Genomic DNA, 23,590 nt, shown 5'->3' with positions numbered 1-23,590 from the left:
CCCTGGACTGTCCTCTCTCAGGAGCACAAATTCTGAGTGAATGTAAGTGGCTTCCACACCATTTCTACCATCCATATTTTTCTTTCATAAAACCTCAGGAAGTTAATATTAAAAAAAAAAACACAATGCAGTCATTCATTCTCCTCTAAAAGTTCACATATGTTCTATTTTCTTGTATTGGAAATCGACTGAACTAAACAGACCCCAGACAATATATGGCGTTTAAGATGTGGGAAATGTAAATTCACAAGTGGTCTCTAAAGGACTCTGGGTGAAAAACAGGGGTTAAAACTCAAAATACCTCGTCTGGCAAGGCAAATAAACAAATGATAATATTATAGTTACCATTTATTGCACACCTACTATGTACCAGGGACATTTTAATGTCATTTACGTATATTATTTCGTTTAATCCTCACAAAAGCAATGAGTGAAACTGCTTTGGGGAGGCAAACATGACAGTGTTTACACATCTTCAGGAGAAGTTGTGCTTCAGTCTGCTGTTTTCATGTGAAAATGGGGGCCTTGACTTGGAAATTTATAATTTTAAAATATTAAATCTCTAGACTAAAAAAATCACATATATTATACATGCATATTATATATACATAGTATTTTATATATACACATATTATTTTATAAATACAGTTTATCTTATATGTGCATTTTATTTCACATATCATATCATACACTGTGAAAATCAAACAAGGCACATCTGTGGGCTGGTGGCAACCTTTGGGCTTAGTGGGCAACCTCTGGGGAATAATGTCTAGAGTCTGTTCAGGGTTGGTAAGAACAGCCTAGAGTTGGGGGAACTGTTATATGACAGGGCATGTGGCTTTTTATTTCCTTGTCCCATGAGGTCCGGGGTTGACCTAGAAGCTAGTGCTATACTGCTAGCTAAACAAGATTCTTCTGGGCTTCAGCTACACGTCCCTAGGATTTATTGCAATATTAGGGGCTCAATCAATGCTGTTAAAACTGAACAGTAAGCTGGGGCTCCTCACAGAGAAACAGGGACCGCACAGCCTCTTCCTACTTCCATCCATCATGGGAGCACCTGACCCAGAAGTAATTATTTATGTAATATCCGCAAGCTTCCCTAATTATGCCTTTATTCACATTAGGTGTAAATGCTTGATAAAAATATAAATGGGTATCTTTGAAGGGGATATTTTCTGTTTGACAGGGATCAGTGTCTTTCAGCAGCTTTTATTTGTATCTGTATTTATTTTTTTATTGAAGTAGAGTTGATTTAAAATGTTGTGTTAGCACAGTGATTCAGTTTTACACATATATATATTCTTTTTCAGATTCTTTTCCCTTATAGGTTATTACAAAATACTGAGCATAGTTAGTTCCCTGTTCTATATAGTAGGTCTTGTTGGCTACCTATTTTATATACAGTAGTGTATGTATGTTAATCCCAACTTTAGCAGCTTTTAAAGCCTGTTCTTCTGAGCCTCGGAAGGCTGGGAGAGGGAGGGTGAGGATGCACCATCCCTCCATAAGCCGCCCTGGCTCTTTGTTTTTGCCGTATACTGAAGCTCTGACTAAGGTTTCCTTTGAAAAAGGGGTCCTTTGGTACTGAGAAAAGTAATCTGGAAAAATTAAATTCTAACACTAAAATTCTAAGCATTATTTATTTATTTATTTGGTGGTATGCGGGCCTCTCATCGCTGTGTCCTCTCCCGTTGCGGAGCACAGGCTCCAGACGCGCAGGCTCAGCGGCCATGGCTCACGGGCCCAGCCGCTCCGCGGCATGTGGGATCTTCCCGGACCAGGACACGAACCCGTGTCCCCTGCATCGGCAGGCGGACTCTCAACCACTGTGCCACCAGGGAAGCCCCTAAGCATTAATTCTTTTAAATCTCAATTTCCTGCAAAAATTGTGTTGTTTTGCTATTCATGAATAAATCCTAGAAAAATAAAAAGATGTAAGTAATTGGAGTAACCACGTTTTTGTTTTACTTACTTATTTATTTATTTTCCAGGCATGGAACTATAGGACCCAAACTTCTCAGCTGGAATTCTGGGATGCTAAGCCACCCCCTAAACTACTGACACAATGCACATACTGTTTTCCTGGCAGGATGGTTTAGGCTCATCTGCTCGGGAGCACCATGCCAACCAAACGTGGGCCTCACAGGAGAGCCAGTGGCACTGGGGTCCCTTCCATGCAGCAGTCCCTGAAACAGTACATGTTGAGTACAAGAGATCACATTTGTTGATACTGTAGCTAAAGAACAATCAGCAAACATCCAGATCATGTGTCCCATTTCTCAATTCATCTCCCTTCTAGGCATCGGCAAACTGAATGCATAGATCTGGCTGACAAGGAGATGCCCGAGATTTCCTTGTTTGCATATATCCTTTTTGAAAAAGAACAACTGGTTTCTTTTCCTTCTCCATTTGCAAGGTAGGGAAACCATTTCCTCCAGCCCTATCCCAAATCTCCTTGCTCTGCCACTGAATCTCCACATCTTAGGTTAGGTCAGGTCTTATCATAAAGCTAAAGAGAAGAAAGTATGTGCCTGAATAATTCTTAGACCTTCTTTTGTTTTTCTTTCTTTGTCTGTTCTTTTTCTCCCCATCCCTTTCCTTTTATTTCTGCTGAGGTGATTGTCACCTCAGTCAAACAAATGCATTCTCCTAAAGGGAGTAGCTGCCAGCATATCAACCGCAGGTTGAATGGATATTGACACCCTGCAAAGTTGGCACATACACACGTGCATCCGCTCATGTGACCATGTAAATTATGTGCATGCAAACACGTGTTTCCCCCATAGCTCTTCAGAGCGTGTTTTAGGCTGTAGTGCAAGTGTTCCTGACTTTTCTTTTTAATCAAGGACCCCTTTAATTATCTGCTTCTGACTCCTCATGAATATCATTAATTGAAAAATATCCCACTGCATTTATTAAGTACACTGTGTGGCTTAATTGAAGATAAACATGGAGTTTCTTGGGCTTTACAAAATGTAGGAAATAATGGTAGGGCTTCCATCGCTACCTTTGGGAATTCTTAAGAGCTATTAGGACCCCAGTTTGGGGGCCACTGTTATAAATGAGTGTACTGGACAAGAAACCCAGAGATTTGGACTCTAGTGGAGCCACGGCCAGGGATCTATTCCCAGAGCCTTTATTTCCTCTTCTGTAAAGCGAAGTACAGAGCGGTTGCAGTCCGAGGCTCTTTCTGGACCCATGGTTTTGCCCCTCCTGGATCTGAGCCCTGGGAGACAGGTGGGCTGATATCTATCTGTCTTGTGGCCTTTTCTAGCTCCCTGCCCTCCCAGTGCTGCTTTTGACCTGAAGATCCTCCTATGTGTACAGACCAGTGGAAAAGCCCTGGGAAATCCTGAAGGAGATCCTGGAGATGTGTAGAAGGGAACCTAGGGCCAGAAATGAGATCTTCTCCTTGGGAAGCATTAATCCAGCAACTCACATTTCCGCCTAGTAGAGCTCTTCATGATTTAATGGCTTTTAAAATGACGACATCAAAGACAAACAAATCAGGATGCGGGGCCATGTTGTGGGTCTATGATACCTGTTGTCATTACTTAAGTATTTCTTCCAACATGATATTGAATCTAAGAGTCTACTTCATTATTATTAAACTCAAAACACGTTACATTCCAAAGATATTTTGGAAGCAGCAGAGTTTGAGATTTACTGGTGGTTTCTATCATTTCAACAGACTCGTACTGAGGGAGCAGCTGGGGTCTGCAAGCCTAAACTATAAAACTGGTGTTTAGAGATGAAGCTGATAATTCTCCCACCTGTTTACAAGATTGCACTTAGGGGAGAGATTTCACCTGAGTCTGTCTCATGCCAGAAGCCAGAGAAATGCACAGACTTGGAAAACTTTGTGACACGTGTACCATATACCTAGCACGTGGTGCCATTTTTATCTGGGGTAGAAATAAACAACTACTGAATGGATACGTATATGGAGAAAATCTGATCGCAGATGGTAAGTCTGTGTATACTTTAAGAATAACCTTGGTTATATAGATCATGATAAAAATAACACAACGTATAGCTAGTGATAAAACATCTCCTAAAGGGACTAGTAAATGCTTAACCATTTGGATCACTTTTACGGGAATCAACAGAATGAATCTAAGAGCTCTTTTTCAAAACTCCAAATTCTGTGATCCTATGTAGACCAAATTAAGAAAATGTTAAACTGGAAATAGATGAGCAGTGTAATCCTTGTTACTAGCGGTATCAGTTATGGCCTGAAGATACAATGTTTCATGTTCAATTCATGTCTCGAAAAAGAAGTTCTAATTCTAAGTACCTAAAATGAAATAAAGAGGACAGTTTTATTGCAATTACAGGTGTATCTAGTATTTGAAGCAAGATTAACATGAATAGCAGTGCATCTCTAATCCTATCCTGAATGGACAGGAACCAGATGGGTGAGAACAGTCTGGTGACCTTTGATAGTGTGAGGTCAGGTGGAGAGGGAGACTGGAGCTTCGCTCTAGACTGCACTCCCCACAGCTGCCCTGGTCATAAGCCCTCTTGGCATAATCACCACAGTACAGTGTTTACGGTTAGAGACACACAACCCAGGTTCAAATCGTGACCATCTCCGTGCAGCTCTAACCAATTCCTCCATCACTCTGTGTTTCAGTTCCTTATTTGCAAGAACGTGATTAAAATTGCCTTTCAGTGGGGATTCAATGAAATGGTATGGGTCAGGTGTCTGAGGCATAGTGAGTATTTGAGAAACATGCTAATATATTATTGTCATCTGTTTATTTTTACTTAAGTATCTTGAGACTAAATGAAAAGTCATTTGACCACTGTATAAAAAAGTCCCTTCATGAACCTAAAATATCACTGGCGATAGAATTATTTTTCTTTCTCAAATTAAAACTTTTTCAAAACATCAAGAAGAGAGACAATCTATAAAGACTTGAAACCTTAAGTTTTTATTTTTGGCATGTCTTAGACCTGCTTATTTTTTCTGTTTTTTTATACATTTCCTGACCATCAGGGAATTGGAAAAAGGATTAGACAGCCTAACAATAACATAGACTTTAGAAATCCACTTAGCTCTAGAATGAATTTCTGAGGCAACTGTCCTTTCCAAAATAAATTTGCAAACACTATCCTTATAAAAAATGAGAATTTGGCGAGGTAAAAGAATTCAGACCATATCAGCTTGTCATTCCAAACTCTAAAATATTTAGTCTTACTTCAAGATAAATAGCAACAATTGAACTTAAGCAGTTAAGAAAAATAAACATACAACTTCTTGAAAATGTACAAATAACTAGATGGTTTAAAAAATGTTATCAGAAATGTCTTTACTGCTAACAAGGTCTAAATTAAACAGTGACCATAGATGATGTTTGTTTCTGGTGTATGGCTGTCCTGACGGGGGGCTGTCCAGTCTTGGGATAGATGAGGCTTAGCATTCGTGACACTTGGGAACCATGGATGGTGAGATCCCAGCTGTCTGCCAACCAGAGCGTGGCAGGTCTTTGGCAATGTGGTCAACAGCATGCACTCCCCAATCAAAGCCTTGGGTAGAAGGTTAAGATTTGACCTGAGTCTTAAAGAATGGCTGGATGGGATTATACTCTCCCCTCCAGCTGCAAAAATTTTCCTTCCTTCCTTCTCTCCACCTTCCCCATGGCACCAGTTTCCACATGCTTCAAGGTATGAAGTTAGGAAACCGTAGAAAATCATGGGAGACAGGTGAGCATAGGAAAAGTCAGTTTGATGGCTGAAAGCATTGACATGAGAGTGAATAGTATAAAACCAGTATTGAAGGAGAGTCTGAGACTGATGAAGATTCCATGAGGTAACCTTGTCTTTCTCAGGTTACTTGATTAAGGCATACGCTCTGGAGTGAGCCTTGAATTCAGATTTCTCCATTGTCACCTGTTACCTATGGCCCTGGGTCATGTGTATGGTGCTCTTTGACAGGCATCTTTTACATTTGTAAAGAAAAGCATGCCAAAATTGCATTGTTGTGATGCTAGATGATTTATAATAGTTATTGTTATTATTTTTTAAGTTTGCAGTATGCCACGTACATTGCCCTGGGAGATAGTTTTGTTTGTGTTGTAATTTACTTTGCATCTAGTTTATCAGTGAATTCAGCTAAAATCATAGGTGTCACAGACCTATGTCCTATGATTCCCTATTGAATCTAAGATATTTTTTCCAAGTCAGGAATAAAAAGAAATCTCAGGAACGTCTATTTCCAGAGTTTAATTGGGTAATCACTTCAAGGAATATCTGGAGTTGTTTTGTTTACAGGAAATGGGTTTAATAGAATGCTTTTAAGGACATATTTCTTTTCAGTTTGCTATAACTTGCCAATATCCAACTTTTTCCATATTAAGATTTATTCTCTATAAAAGCAGGAATAAGTACAGAATTAAATCATAGTGTAATAATTTAAGTAATTGCTATGAAAGGATATTTGTGATAACATTTTTTAAAATCCAAATTTCTAATAATTTCCTTTTTTCTTAAAACTCATAATATTTTTGGTTTATAATAATAAAACTGGAATTTTGGTTCTCAGCAGAAGTAATGATATCTCCAATAGGAATCATAGCATGCAAAATAAAAACTTTGAAAACTGTCTGAGTTTTAGTCAGAGTGGCAAAAATTAAAAAATACTAAAATCTCACTCAGCTGTTTTGACTTATATATATTTTTCCCACTGATAATATAAATATGAAGGAATTGATTGGATATTTCTGGTATCATACAATTAGTTAACATAAGAGAAGACCTACTTGCCTTAGATCAATGGACCCCTGGATTCAGCAAACAGAACTTAATCCAAAACAAGAAGAACAAGATAATAAATTATTGCCTTTTTTTTTTTCCTTTTTAATGTCTAGGTTTGTTGTTGTAATAATTGTTGTGGTTATTTTCCTTGACAAACATGAAATTTTTCTGGTAAATGATCCAGTTCTCTGACTTCAAAGCTGAACACATGGCACAAATTGGGCTGGTCATATTCCTCATTTTATAAACAATGGTGTTCCAAGCTGGGCTTATCAGAATTCTTCCTTGTGGTTTTTTTTTTTGTTTTGTTTTGTTTTTTTACTGCAACTAACAGGGAATAAATTTTTTCCTTCCTGGTTTGTTAAAGCTCTTCTCCATGACTCAGGATGTACAGTAAAGGACTAACCTTGGCCAAAGAAAAGTTTGGCTGTTTGCCCCCAGCTCCAGGGAGGTAGTCTCTAAACCCTTGCAATGTCCTGCCTGGTACGAGCATCTTTCTTTACCTAGGAGTCTTCAGCCAGGCCAGGTAGTCTATGCTAACAGTATAATTTTTGGTGGATGGCCTTGGGTCATGTGGTGTCACCTCAAGTTCTAGAGGGGCTGGAGACTAAGATTATCATGTGGGTGATCACCCTGTCTACAGATAGTCAACTCCTAATCAAAACTCTGGACAACAAAGCTTGGGTGAGCTTCCCAGGTTGGGAGTATTCTGTGCATGTTGCCGCACATGGTCACTGGGGTAATATGTGCTATACACATGATTCCATGCCTGGCATGTGTTGAACCCTGCCCTATGTGCCTCTTCCTTTTGCTGTTTCTATTCTGTATCTTTTCACTGTGGTAAACCACAACTCTGAGTATAATGGCTTTTCTCAGAATTACGAGCCTTACTAGTAAATTATTGAACTTGAGGGTGGTCTTACAGACCTCTCAAATATGATACAGGGCATCCGTGTTCTCCACTACTGGAGGAAGGCTCAGAGAGAGAAGCAGAGATGAGAGATATGATGGATGAATGGAAGACATGAGAGAGAGAGAGAGAAAAAAAAAATAGCATCCTGTGTCTGGTTCTAATCCTTGAGACCCTTGAAGGTACGTTATTTCCTTAGTTATTTCTTTGGATAACTAAGAATCTGTGGATTATCCTGGTATATTCCAATAATTCAACCCACCCCCTCCGACCCCTTCAAATAGTTTGTATTGCATTTCTGAAAGATTTTAAATTATTATATCATTTTTCGATTTCAGTTATATATAGTTAAAAGCATATTTCTCACCATTAGAAAAGTAAGTGTGATTAATAGTAAAACGGGAAACAAAATAAAGCCTTGAGAGTAGTTTTGGACCTATCAAGAAAGTTCTTGAAAAATACACTCATTTCAAATAAATTAATCTAGAAATGTGCATATCACTTTGACAGGCCATTTGAAACCCCAAGTTATTTATGAAATGCTGGTAAGAATAAAAGATTTGAAAACTGAGTTTAGTATGGCCTACTAGTTTCATACTTTTTGTAAGAATTTTCTGGTAATTTTCTGTAGATAATTTTCTACATTTTGAGCTCTCAACATTACTTTTGTGAAACAAGAGACAGAGTTCCATCACTCTAGGAATCTAAAGCTAAATACTAGAGATGCTGCTCAGAAGAGACTATTTTAAACCCAAAGAGACTGTTTTTATAGAAAATGCTACATTCTTCCACCGCTAAACCTCAAATATTAGCCCACAGAAGAGCAATTAACAAGTATATCCTCTATAAATAGTATGAACATGTAGACGTTTATATTGTTAGTATTTATCATTGTATTGGTGGAGAAAGGACCACATTCATTACCTGAGTGATTCCAGTCCAGGAATGGCAATTAAATGTCCACAAGTGTATCAGAATTCCTTGAGTTTTTTGGAAACAAAAGGAACTTTCTTATTTTGATAAAGAAACCTACAAACATTTAAAGGAAAAATCATGTTTGATGTAAAATATGAGGAATATTCCCTTCAAAGTGAGGAGTAAGACAATGAGCTCCCCTGTTACCCTCTCTAGGTCCTAGGCAGCACATGATTTGCCTAGACCCCCGGGAAAGGAAATATGAACTTTAATTATTGGAATGAAAAAATTATCAGGATCGTAGACAGTTGACAGATACAAGGTCAATATTTAAATGTTAACGTATGTAATTGTGTCCCTAACTATTAGCAATGACCAATCAGAAAATGGAATCTTTAAAGGGTTCCATGCCCAATACCCACCAGGTGTCTAAGAATAAATTCAAGAAAATAAATGGATGACCTGTATGGAGACTATTATACAATAATATTGAAAGGACCCACACAAAGACTTAAATAATGGATATATATTTCATAGATGGGAAAATTTGTTTTCCTAAAGATATAAATTTTCCCAAAACTAATCAAAAATTTTTATTAAAACCTCAAAAGTTTTTTTCTTTTCCCACAGAGCTAGTCAATGAATATGGAACTAGCTCATGCATCTTGAAAAATCAGGGCCCAAAGTAGCTCAGGTGATCTTGAAGAGTAAGAGTAAAGAAGCAGCACATATCTATTAGATATGGAGTTATTTTAAAGCTATCACATTCAAAATCGTGTTCTGGTGATACACAGGTAGTAGAATAAAAAAATCCTAGAAACAAACCCACATAGACATGGGCAGTGGATAAGAGGTGGTCTTACACACCAATGGGAAAGAATGGGCTTTCCATATGAAAGAAAATAGATACAGATATCTTATACATATACATATATAAAAAACTTCAGATACTAAAATCAGGAAGCAGAGTTTTAAAATTCTTAGACAAAAATGGAAGAGAATATATTTATGACATTATGAGAGGCAATATTCTTTTTCAGTACAGAAAGTGCAAATTTAAAAAGGTTAATGAATCTGATTAAATTAAATTAAAACCCTTCTATGATAACTCTTCTCTTTGTTTACAGATACCCCAAATATTTTTGAAATCCTACATTCAAAGATAACATTTTTAATTAGTGTTAAATAATTTTAAATAATAATAATAAAAAAATAAATAATTCATATCAAGAATATAGTAAAAAGTTCTACAAGTTAATCAAAGAGAAATAGTCCATAGTAAAATGAACAAAGGATATGAAAGGTCAATCATGACAGAGGAAATCTGAATTAACAAGAAACATTTGAAAAAAAATGTACTCCTTGCCTTTGCTTGGTAATGAGGGAAGCAAAAATTAAAATGACAAAGACAGATTGTTTCAAACTCATTGGATTGGCAAAAATGAAAAAAAAAGAAGAATCTGGTATCACCAAATATTAGAGAAAATGTGAGGAAAAGGGAGTTTTCATATACCATTGTAGGGGCTGTAAATTAGAACAACCCTGGTGGAGAATAATTTGACAACGTGTAACAAAGCTGAAGGTGTGCGTTCATTGTGATCTGCAATTCCACTTCCCTATATATACATAAGAGAAACCTTAGCGTGGGCATCATAGCTTGTGATTGTGAATAAGTGGAAATGACCTGAATGTATGTCAACAGAGGAATTAATAAATATGGTTTATTTCTACAAGGAATACTATATAGAATTAAAACTGATGATGTAGATTTCCCAGTAGTTCAACTGCCTGTTATACCTTCCTTTCTCTCCTCCACACTGGCCTCCTTCGGGGGATTTATATTAGTGGTTCCCTCTTTCTGGAACGTTCTTTCCCCCAGATATCCTTGTGGCTCATTTCTGTGCTTTATTTGGTTTTCTGCTCTCAAGTCTCCTCCTTGGAAAGGTCTTGTGTGAAGACACTATAGACCATTGCACCTCCCCGACCCATATCATCCTCTGACCTCCTATATTTGCTCCTGGATCTTCTCTTTGACCTGCAGGAATATAAGCTGCATGGCGGCACTTTGCTTCATTCACAACTGCGACCCCAGTTCCTAGAAGGGCATCTGTCACTCAGGTGATGGCAGATAAGTATTTGTTGAGGTGATTTGGAAGTTTATGAGCTTCTTCATGTGTCCCCATCTTCCCTCACTCTCATATTTTTCTGTAGCAACAGACCCAGTGGGTTTTCCTTCCTACTGCAAATCCTCTCCCAGAGCACTGAATGAACAGAGGAATGAGGGGCAAGAGGGAAGCCCGTGAAACCCTCCACCTTCTTTGCTCCCTCATGGCTTACGCTGCTGGGTCCTTCTACATGGTTGCAGAGCATGTGGACAGGTGACCCATCCAGGAAACAGACTGTGTCCAGCCCGAGGGTCCTGGCTGATGGCACGCAGGGGAACATGAGCGAGAGAAAAAGCCTGTGCTCAGATCCCAGGGAACTCGTCTGCTTCCCATTGAACATTCTGCAATATCACGTATGCTGGAAATGATCATTGAAAGCCACGGTCTAGCATGATGTTGACATCCTGAGGGTAAAGAGTCATTAAGTCTTTGAGACAAGAAGGTAAGGCTCAACGGCTACTTTTCTCAGAGGGTGTGGTATTTAGGTGCACGGCAGGGTGCTGACTGGAGCCGCAACCTGGGAACCTGAAAATCTCAGTACCACTCCTTTGACCCAAGGTTCACCTTGTCTTTTCTGGGGTAGGCTGGAAATGTGATCTCCTCATTTTCTTAAGCTAAATAGTTACATTTTCCTTGAATTACTTGTCTTAGTGGAAAGAACAGAGGCTCTGGGGTCAGGTAGACCTGGGTCTGAACTGTGATCACGTTATTTCCCAACCATGTGACCTCAAGCAAGTTGTTTAATTTCTCTTGATCTTCCCCTTTTCCAACTCTGTATTGGGGTTATAAAACATCTATCTCTGGGTTTCGGGGGTGGATACAATGAGATAGCTATTGTAAGACATCATGCTTGTTCAACTCGGACAGACAAAAAGCATACTTTCTGACCCAGCTGACACCCTACTTCACTCTGTGGAAGGTATTAATAATTCTCCTTTGTCCAAATCACATGTGACTACATTTAAATGAAAGTTCTTTTTGCAAGACTGGAGATGTGAGGACTTTGTCTTTCCTCAACCAGATGACTTCCTCCCAGCTGCAAGTGCAAGCTGAATTTACTAAGTGAAGAACTAAGAATGAAATGAGCTGGGAAGAGAGCCTGCCTCTGGATATTGAATATCCTTACCTGGGAGAGTCTTAAACAAAAATTAAAAGCTTAAGTCTTCATTTTGAGAGATTTCACCACAACCAGGATTCAGAATCATATTGTTATACTTCTATTAAACATCAGGCAGTCTGGAAACTCCTAATCCAAAATGATTGCCTAACAACTCAGTGAAATAAACCAGAGGATGATCACTTCATTTTGATGAATTAGGACACTTGCGATCATTAAAGGTTAACGTGATGTAAAGAAGAGCGAGCCTTACTACCCTCTCACGTGTTTTAGAGCTTCTGTATAAAGAATGATCATTTTGTTCTAGTCTTTAAGCTGGCTGAGTTCCTCTCAACTGGGAATTCCTCTGCCTCCTGTCTTGCCAGCCTGTGCTGTGCGACAAGGTCAACACACACGGGCTTAGTGTTGATGGATCTGGATTCAAGTCATGGCCTGGACACTTTATGTGTGATGCCACCCACCTTCACTCCGCAGTTTAGGAAACTGAGCCCCAGGGAAGTGAACACTGCCTTTGCCAAGGTCTTGAGGGGATTAAATCAGATAATGTCTGAAAAAGGTCTGGGATACAGAAGGCACAAATAAACAGCAGCTGCTAGTATTATTGTTTTCATGCTCTCAATTGTTCTTCTCTCAGGAAAAAATTGGGGGAGGGGAGGGTTATCACCCTCTGCTCCTCTATTTATATTAAAGAAGCTAAGAAATGCAACCAGACTAATTCTGGGGCACTATGTCAAGGATTGTGGACCCCCAAGAATTAAGAGATTTTAGCAACGTATTATTATTTAAACATTGTCGAGGGGTACATAGATATAGGTGTAGCTTGGTAAACAGGTTGGTTAACCTGTTTAATGTCCCAATCTTTGTCTTCTCTTGTACTTCTGACTCTCAACCTACTCTTTTCCATTTTCCTCCTTTTAAATGCAGAATGTCCCCCTTCTTCAACCAATTCAGTTTCCTTATCTACGGATGTTGAAATCTAACCTTCCTGAGATAGTTTTTCCTGGCTTAATCCTCATTCCTGTACCATACCCCCTCCTCATCTTTATGTAATCTTGGGTTAGAACAGTGGTTCTTTTGCCCCCAGGGGCATTTATCAATGTCTGGAGACATTTTTAGTTATCAAACTGGGTGAGGGCATTACAATTGGCATCTAGTGAGTACAGGCCAGAGATATTGCCACGTCTGCAATGTATAGAACAGCCCTCACGACAAAGAATTATTCAGCTTAGAATGTTAATAGTGCCCAGGTTGAGAAACCCTGAGTTAGGGTGACTGCAGACTTTTTCATTAAAATCTGGACATTTTGAGGAGTGAAAGATAGCCCTCTTCATGTATCCAGAGAAAACTATAATTCAAAAAGATACATGCTCCTCTATGTTCATAGCAGCACTATTCACAATAGCCAAGACATGGAAACAATCTAAGTGTCCACTGACAGATGAATGGGTAAAGAAGATGTGGTATATATATACAATGGAATACTACTCAGCCATAAAAAGGAATGAAATAATGCCATTTGTAGCAATATGGATGGACCTAGAGATTATCATACTAAGCAAAGTAAGTCAGACAAAGACAAATACCATATGCTATCACTTATATGTGGAATCTAAAATATGACACAAATGATCTTTTCTACAAGACAGAAACAGACTCACAGACATAGAGAACAGATTTGTGCTTGTCAAGGGGGAGGGATGAATTGGGAGTTTGGGATTAGCAGATGCAGACTATTATATATAGAAGGGATAAACAACAAGGTCCTATGGTATAGCACAGGGAACTATATTCAATATCCTGTGATAAACCATAATGGAAAAAAATATGAAAAATAATATATATATGTATAACTGAATCACTTTGCTATACAGCAGAAATTAATACAGCATTGTAAATCAACTATACTTCAATAAAATAAATTTTTAAAAATAAAAAAAGAAAGCCCTTTTAACAATTAAGCTTACACAGCAGGTATAAAGTGGGACTAGCATTGCAGGCATACAAGATCTATGGTTCCTTTTCCTGAGTTTGTTTTCTTTTAGAATGATGAGATATTATTTGTAAGTATAATTTTAATTCACTTTCTTGACTTGCCTTTGGCCTTTTTTACCAATTAGACTCTTAGTTACCCAAAGGTAGGAGGTGGATCCTCTACATTTTCCTCTCCTCCTTCTAGGACTTTATACAGAGCACTTACTTGATAAACCTGCTTGACTTACTGTGTGGTTATTTATAATCTCTGTTCACAACAGGGTCCTTGACAAAACCTACTATAAACTTTTCAACAGTCAATTACGTTGCACATCAAAAATGTGGGTGAAATGTTGGAGAAGAATTCAACAAGTATCATTGCTCATAATGTAGAGATGATTCCACCTCCTATGATACATAACTTAATGAAATATGCTAAGCAAGGTATAATCCCCTTAATTGGTACTCAGTTAAATTACTCATGTTTACTGTAAATGTTCTTACTGCACAAAATATGCTTCCATTGAATTAGATAAAATTTTATTTTGAAAGCATGGCTATACATGTAAAATGAACAAAAATATATACAAAGTTCTGCAAATCCTATCCTGGACATAGTAGATGTATAATAAGTATTAGTTCTGTTAGTATTCCCATTACATAGAACAGTGTAAAAATAATTTTAAGCCATTTAAATTTGTTTTGTAGTTTTTGAAGTATTGATTCTAGGGGATATTTAAAGTTACTGAGATGGTTAAAATTAGTTGGTATATTAGTTTTCTAGGGCTCTGTAACAAAGTATCAAAGGCTAAGTGGCTTAAACAGAAGAAATTTATTGTCTCAGGGTTCTGGAGACTGGAAGTTCAAAATCAAGGTGTTGGCAGCTTTGGTTCTGTTCCAGGCCTCTCCCCTTGGCCATAGGGATGCATCTTCTCCCTATGTCTCTTTACATCTTCTTCCCTCTCTATGGATCTCTGTGTCCAGATTTCCTCTTTGTATAAGGACAGCAGTCATATTGGATTAGGCCCCAGCCTGATGACCTCATTACCTTGATTACCTCTGTAAATAAAGACCCTGTCCCCAGATAAGTTCTCGTTCTGAGGTAGTGGGCATTAGGACTTTAACACATGCCTTTCGGGGGGCACAACTGATAGTTAAGAAAATACCATAAAGAGATTATAATCTGAATTTAAATTTTGTAGAAAGAACAATTTTATAATATAATCTGAATTTAAATTTTGTAGAAAGAACAATTTTATAATATAATCTGAATTTAAATTTTGTAGAAAGAACAATTTTATAATACCTTGCGATCAAGGGAAAATTGGAATCAATACAGTTTGGAAATATGCGATAAACCTCATTTTATTGTAGGCCACTGTATTGCAGGACAGTAGTTTATCCTTAAAAATATTGTAAGGAACTTTCCTGAGGAGATCACAGAGATCAAACAGAGATGTTAACATCTCTCTTCTGAACATCTCAAAATACTTTGCCTGCCTTGTATTTATTTATTTTTTCCCCCTCTCAAAAATCTCGAGTTTGGTACCAGATGACCCTATAGGTGACAAAACAGACGAATGGAAGTAAGATCATTTGTTTCACACTTTCACTTTCTAAGAGCAGAAATAAATTTGTTCTCTGCATTTGCTTTATTGGAGGTATGTCTGCTTGATCTGTTAGAGCGTGAAAGAGATTATGAGATTCCAGGTTTGTTGATCTTTAAATGGATTTTATTCATGAAATAAGCAGGGTGGAGGTGTGTGTTGAGGGAAGCCCAAGAATCTACCAGACTGGGACCTGAGCCAGGTGAGGGCTTTGGCTCTCTCTCAGGGTGGAACACAGCTCATAGCTGCTGTCTGCCCACTGCATCAGATAGAACGAGGAAATTTTATAATATATATATATCTATTTATTTATTTATATAAAGAATATGCATATATCTTTAAATTTCCTCTTCTTAGCCTGATGTATATACATTATATTATAAAACTATATTATGTAGATATAAAGTAAGTACAATATTTTATATATCTGTCTGTCTGAACAGAATGGTGAATTGGAAGCTGCGTTCCAGCCCCCATCCTGCCATTAAACTTCTGAGTGACTTTAGGCAAACCCCTTAGCCTCCTCGGCATCTGCTTTCTCAGCTGTAAGATCAGAATGTTAGTTAGGGTGCCAATGTCCCCTGCAACGTTACAATCTTATAAGGGAGATTGTTCCAAGTATTAAAAGTGATTTTTACATGGTTAACCTCTAATGCTGAATCGGCCCTCAACGAAGAGTAATTCCGCAACCTTGTCCCTGACTTGTTAGTTTACTATGACTTTGGGGCTTGGGGAAGTGTGTTTTTCAAACAAAGGGAAGAGTTCTTCAGGACACCTAGCGCTGACCTTCTCACCTGGCCAACCAGCTGCATCTCCCCCCAACTTCCCCAGCTCTCCTCTCCCCCAGCCTCCACTCCTGGAATACTCATCAGCTCTGTAAAGGGCTGGCCCGGACAGCCGCGGCTTTTAGGTTGTGAGCCCCCAAAGTGGGAGAATAAAAATCTCTGCACACGGGGTTTGCCTCTTATGAACAGTTTCACCGATTGTTAGATGAAGGGAAGTTACAAGGAGCAGGGTCGAGGACTGGACTATTTAAACAGAGGCCCCTTTATCTGCTTCACCCCCTCCCGCAGGGCAGCCTTCGCAAGTTATCAGAGTGTCATTAACGGGGACAGCTGCTGTTGTCAACAAGGAGGATGTCGACACCAGCGCCTAGTCAACAGGCATTTCACTTGAATCTGCCCCTTGCTTAAAGAAACATCCCTCTCTTTCTCTCTCCGCCGTGCATCATTTATTTATCTCCGTCAACGTGCAGATGGAAGGCTGGCATTGACTCCGGAAAGCCCGCTGGGCTAGAAAATTAATAAGGTGCTAGGGACATTCACCTTAGGTCAATTCGAGGGGACGCGGAGAGCAAAGAGAACTTGCCCGGGAGTTCTCTGTTTAACTGGAAACCGATCCTACATATTTGTAAAGGTGAAACTGGAGGGCTGCCAAGCGCCTGCATTTAAGTGATTAACAAATGTTTCTCTTTAAGTGGTCACCTCTTGCTCTAAATATATTTGACAAGAACGCAAAGAGTCATCTGGAGGACGGAAAGGGCACAGCTCCGGCCTTCTCTTGCGAGGCGGGCGCATCGCAGGCCCGGCCCCAGCCCGCGCGCTCCCCGCTCTGTGCCAGCGGAGTTCACGTCGCTGGTGGGCAGGCTGCCAGCGCCAGCGGCTCCCTGCTGTTTAACGACAATGGATTTACTGCTTCTCTGCATATTGGTGTTATTTTGTATAAACAAGGTTAACACTCCCTTTAAATTAAATGCATCACCTGGTGACTGAATGGGTGACCTTGCCCGCTCTTTTCACCTGGCTTGGAGAAACCCAGGCTCTCGCTCTGATTTCAACCCGGAGCTCTCGTTGGAATCTCCATCCCTCCTTTTTTAAATTGGGTTCTTGCCCGTTGCGCAGGTTGGATTCAGGACCGGTCCGGGGGCTGCGCGGCCGCCGCCAGAACAACTCAAGGGACCGCCCTGGTCGGCTGGGCAGTCGGTGTCACAGGAGAGTGACAGACGGCCTTGCGGGCCCTGCCAAGGCTGCCTCCAAAATACAGATCTCCAGAGGGGGCAACACCGTGAAAAAGGTTCTTTGTGTTTTCACTCTAGCGTGGTATTGATCTAATATAGGGCCTGGCACTCTCCCCACCCTCTAGGAATTTGAACACCTGGAAAAATTCTCCCGGCTTTACATTTGAGGAAATTTAATGGTGTAAACAAACTCAGCAGGAAGCCCTCTTTGATATGAGAAGGCAGAGTCCGTGGTGCTGAGCTGAACGGGTTTGAAACGACTTTGCCTGGAACGGCCATTCTGCCAACAGTTTAAGGATGGCTTGGGGTTGTTTAGGGAAATTTAGACAGCCAGCACTGTTTTGGAAGCATCTAGAAAATCCATCTAGAAATTTCAAACAAAATAAACTTTAGTTACTCATTGAATTAAAGGCATCTCCTCACCTACTCCTTGCTGTTTGCCACCTTCTGAATTCTGCAGAATTATTCAGTCTTTGCTGTTTCACCTTACCTTGAATTCTTGATCCCTTTGTCAGCCCTACTGCTGTGCAAAGAAGAAAATCATACCCGAGGAGGTGCTGTGACTTCCTCAGGGTCCCCTGATCCAGAATCCAAGGTTCTAGACCTGGAAGTCCCATAATGTCATTGCTGTGTTCCCACAGAATTCTGCTCCATGTACCTGGAATTTATGGCACAAGCTATAGACGTTGGAAATTGGTTTATATTCTTAGCAGCATAGAAATAACTGGTCAAATAGCTTCCACTTAAGGTTTCTCAGTGGCTCAGATTGCAATGATGGAAATGTTTCTATAATTAGTAAGTGATAGAATTTTAATTGCTAAACTTCTAACAATTTTATAAAGATTTTTTATTAAAATTAAGTCTAAATTCAGGTTTATTCATACCTTTCAATGTATGAAGTGAAAATGTGTCCTTTCTAACAAATCTCCCTAAAGTATACACTTTCTATGTAGGGGGAGGGGGATAAAACAACCCAACATTAATAAAATCCATTGTCCATAATCGGTAAGTGTTATAGCCTGTTTTTAATGATATTAAACATTGAGTGTGATGTACAGGGTGCTAGGTTTGGGGGACACAAAAATGAATAAGGCACAGCTGGGAACTTGCTTAATTAAGGACGGAGGAAACAAATGTACACGTAAAGAACCACTGTGGGTGAAGGGAACACATTGCAGAGGGCACATAGCTCTGGGCATCCAGAGAACTGCACAGAGCAGGCAGTGCTGCATTCTAGGCAATTTCTTTGTGTTGCTGTGAAACAAGTCAGAATAGAAATATGTAGTGATTACTGTTTGCCAGGCATTCTCCAAACTGCTTGGCATAATCCTCATAACAACCCTATGAAGCAGGAACTGTACGTGTAGAGAAAACTGAGGTATGAAGAATTAATTTGATCGTTTCACAAGGAAGGAATTCAAACCCAAGCAATCTATCTTGAGCCTGCACTCTTATGTTGCCCCTCTATGATTCCATGACATTGTATTGACATTACTATATTTTTTCTTCCTTTCAAGCAGTCTATCTTCTAGGAACTAGCTATCCCATAAACTTTTAAAAATTATTCATTGCCAGACATTGTTATGGGCTTTATATACAATCATCTTATTACCTTCTTTCCCAAAACCCTGTGAAATAGACATTTCCTCATTTTACAGATAACGAAACTGGACCATTCTTCATCAACATGATCGGGAGAATCACCAACTTTATCTGCCTCATATTAAATAAACTTATTGAAACTAAATCCAGAGAGTACTTAGAGGTATAAGATCTTCTAAGACACTAAAAATTTCAAATATTCTTTTCCATGGTAAGACCAAATTCTCAGAGTTTTGGTTTGGACACATAAGGCACAGAGACTGTCATAGTAAACACACAGCAAACAAGATAGGCCCATAGACGAATGAACATCTTTACAAAACAAGGGGGGGTTTGCAAAGAGATTAGAGCAGAAATTGCAAAAGGAGATAATGGCAGAGACCTGGGCTGTCAGGAATACAAGAGGTAATTTCTAGCTCATCCTTAGAGAAAATAGATTTCTGTTACCTTCTGGAAGCTAATCTCAGAATATGAAGCAAATAACTTCAAAATAAAAGATTTTTTTTCTTGGACTATTCACCACTATGACCCCCATCCTCCACTTTGTCCTACTGTAACAAGTACAACCCTCTCACTACTCCAGTAAATACACCTTGGGTCAGAGGATCCAAACACATCTCTGAACTTCAAACCAGATTAGGAAATGAAGAGGTGTTGCCTGATCAGTGTTTGGTTTTGTTTCAGTGATTATAAGTTGTATATACTGATTTTTCCAATTATATAAAAATAATATTACATAATAATAAAGAAAATTAGGAAAACTATGAAGAGAAAACAAAACCTCATTGAAAAGTTCATTGGTGCAAATAATTTGGCACTATTTCTTCCAGTCTTTTTAACTAACACATATGAATTCAGTTAAGAAAAAAAACACACATGATTAGGATCACTGTCATGCAGTTTGGTATGTCACGTTTTCACTTCATAAACATTTTTCCACTTTCAAATATTCTTTAAATTTTTATTTTTAATGATTACACAATATTCATTGTAAGTATTTTTTATAGTTTTACATAATACAGATTAATAACTTCGTTATTCCTGGATAGGTAGGTTATTTCTAATTGTTGCTATTATAAATAATCTTGCATATATATTTTGGCTGCCTGCATGATTTTTCCTCCCTCAGATGGATTTCTTAGATGTGAAGTTATTGGATCAAAAAAATTCCTTTTTGCTGTTTCATGAAGATGAGAGAGTTTGGAGGGTATAGGATAAGATTGGAAAGTAGAAGTGTTTGCAGGTTTTGTTGCTATGCTTGTTAACATCTATAAAAATTATATTGAAATATAAAACATAAAAAATACTTTTTTCCAAAAAATGAAAATTAGTCTGGATTGTCGTCTGTATTTCATTCTGAGACTTTTATTGTATCATATGTCTTTAGGGTTGGATTTTTGCCTTTTAGATATTAACAAAAATAAAAAAGATCATAGTGGGAGTGCTGGAGCTTAACATAGACACTGTGATTTGGAATTACCCTAAGGGCGTTTAGATATTCTAGTTTGTCAAGTATCCAGTCTCAATTGTATTTTCCAAGAACACAGGATAGGAAGAACAGAAGATTGTTATACAAAACTTGCAACAGAATTTGTAAACTTTGGAGTAATCCACTATTAAGTAATATGCTCTGATGGCCAAAAAGAAACATTATGGATTTCTAAGACATTTAAGTTTCTGTTGCTTTATGCCTGAATAAATTTGCATCGCTACTTTGAAGTTATGTTTGACAGTGTTCAATATAACTTCTTTAAGGTAGGGAGAAAAAGGACCTATCACCTGTTGTTAGAGTTCCTGGATTGCCCCCTCCTACCTGCTTACCTGTATTGGACTCAAGCCCTTCCTGATTCCCCACCCACCTGCCTGGACCACAGTCTGCTGGATGTTCCCATTGAGCCTGATAGCCCATGCTATCTGCTGGTATCTCTTCTCATCAGCTGTGCTTGGGTTCTCTTGGCTTTCTCTTGGGCTTGGTCAAGGCCACCATACACTTCACCTCCTCAGCTCTGGCCCTAATCTGCTGCTCTTAGACAAGAGTAACATTTGAGTGGAAAGTTTTTCTGTTCAACTAAGGACAACACTGAACAGGTTTTGCTTTAATGAAATGAAATGGAGCCTGAATTTATCTGGAAGTGTGGAACCAGCAGAGAGAAATAAACACAACTCTAGGGAAGTGGAAAACCATTATGTATAATTTTGCCATTTTTCACTTCCAGGGATTTAGGCATTATTGTAAAGAACCACGTTTTCAAACCTACTGATAACAGAACAGACCCATATTCATCATGGATGGGGCTTCCATTGGGAAAATTGAGGTTCTCTTTCTTTTTTTGCCCAAATAGCGAAGCTCATCACAGCTCCAAGCTTCTGCTTTCTGACTTCATGCTATGCCGGGCGATGTTAGATGTACTTCCCACAGGAGAGAATCAGTCCCCTCTGCAGGGAGTAAGGCAGTTCCTATGGGGGTGGGGGTGGGAGTGGTCTTGGCATAAAATGACAGCTCACCAGAGAAACAGCTGCAAGTACAGGGAAGTATATGGATTCCCTCTGTCTGTGTTGTTCAGGGTGATAAGTTGCAAACAACAGAATCCACTCTAGCTAGTTTAAGCAGACAATGGATTTAATAAAGGAAATTAGTAGCTCATAGAATCATTGAGGGGACTGGAGAAACAGATTTGAGGCTAAGTTTCCAGAAACATATCCCACATCTGGCCACAAAGCTGCAGCATGAGGAGACAGTTGTCATTGCTGCTTCATGAGTAAAAGACTCTCAGAACTCTTCTGCAACCACAGCTGCTGCCCACGCTGATGGATGCCAAGTCTGCACTGGGAACTCAGCTTTGCAACCCAGAGCTGGAGGCTTATGTTGCCACCCATTCCAAGAAAACTGGAAGCTCCACCAGGAGCCTGAACCAAACTCTCATCCCAGTTTGTCTCATGCAGGTGCCACCTTGGGAGATGCAAGGGAGCCTGGTAATTTGAATCCTGGTTTCTACATTGGGTTTGGGGGTTATGTTCAGATTCCCCAGCTCTGCTGTCTAGCATACACATTTATTCAACAGGAATATGTCTTCCCAATTCTAGACATGAACTTGCAACCTCAAACAGTGGTAGAATACATGGGCTTCAGAAAGAGTCAGCCATGGATTCACACCCTTGCCCTGTCTGTTACACTCTGAGTGACTGAAAGCAAGCCCTGTTCCCTCTCTTGCTTTCTCATCTCAGCTTCTTTATCTGCAAAATACACATAATACCATGTACCTTTGATGTATGTGACAAGAATTTAAACAGATATATATATATATATATATATTACCCTTAGTATAGTTCTTTGTAATGGAGTGAGCCATTCAATATATGGTGGTTCTCACTACAATTACTAGTAGTAAGGCTGAAATTATATGGTTTGAAAAAGAAAAAAAGAAACACATATCAAAAGTCCTATCTTCGGGCTTCCCTGGTGGCTCAGTGGTTGGGAGTCCGCCTGCCAATGCAGGGGACACGGGTTCGTGCCCCGGTCGGGGAAGATCCCACATGCTGCAGAGCAGCTAGGCCCATGAGCTATGGCCGCTGAGCCTGAGCGTCCGGAGCCTGTGCTCCGCAACGGGAGAGGTCACAACAGTGAGAGGCCCGTGTACCGCAAAAAAAAAAAAAAAAGTCATATCTTCTTTTTAATAATAATCATCATCATCATCCTATTAATCACAAACCAGCCAAATTCAACTAACTTAACATTTATTATAAGGTATTTCTGTTTGTACAAAGGATTCTATGGTAATAGCTGAACAATGGGAAAGTTTGAGGTCAGATGCTTCCTCAAGTGTTTCCAAAATAAACAGTTACAGGAAGCTCACTCCCCTCTGCATTAGAGCTGGGAGTGAGGGCGGGCGTGACAGATGAGGAGTGGGTCTGTTACTCCAAGTTCCCTACAGGAGATGGGGGAGCAGATCAATGCGTGGTTAAGTGTTTTTGCTGCGCTTTTATTATGTTTGACAGTGATGACAACATAGTATGCACTGCATAAAATGACAAATGCACACATTTCTCCCTCTAATACACACTGCTTCTATTTTTCTCTCCATCCTCCTGAGTGAAAGCCAGTCATACAAAAAGCATGCAGAGTGGGAGTTCAGATTGGCCAGGGCCAAAATTATCCATGAATTCCAGATTTCCAGAGTTGCAGAGGGAGACCTAACTACTCAAGGTGGAAAGAACAAAAAAGGCTACATGTTCAATAGTTAATAGATCAACTGGGAAAGGCCTGCTTGGTCACACAACTACATTTCTTTATCATGAAGCCAGGCCTCTTTCCCATGATGTGGGCAGTGCTCATGGGTGAAGGTGTCAGAAAAAATAAACGAGCACCTCTAAATAGACTGTAGATTTACGTAATAGAAGGCTAAACCTTCTTTAAAAATGCTTTTACTGAAGCAACTTTGCAAAATCATATTTAGATGCCACACAGTTCTCCCTCTTGGCTGGTATCCAGATGTTTCCACTTGGATTTGAGGCCCACCAGGCAGC

Source organism: Aethalodelphis obliquidens, unplaced genomic scaffold (assembly GCF_003676395.1).
Source record: "Aethalodelphis obliquidens isolate GAN/ISIS:26980383/991018 unplaced genomic scaffold, ASM367639v1 scaffold49, whole genome shotgun sequence".
Taxonomy (NCBI): Eukaryota; Metazoa; Chordata; class Mammalia; order Artiodactyla; family Delphinidae; genus Aethalodelphis; species Aethalodelphis obliquidens.
Note: the sequence above shows the minus strand (reverse complement) of the source record.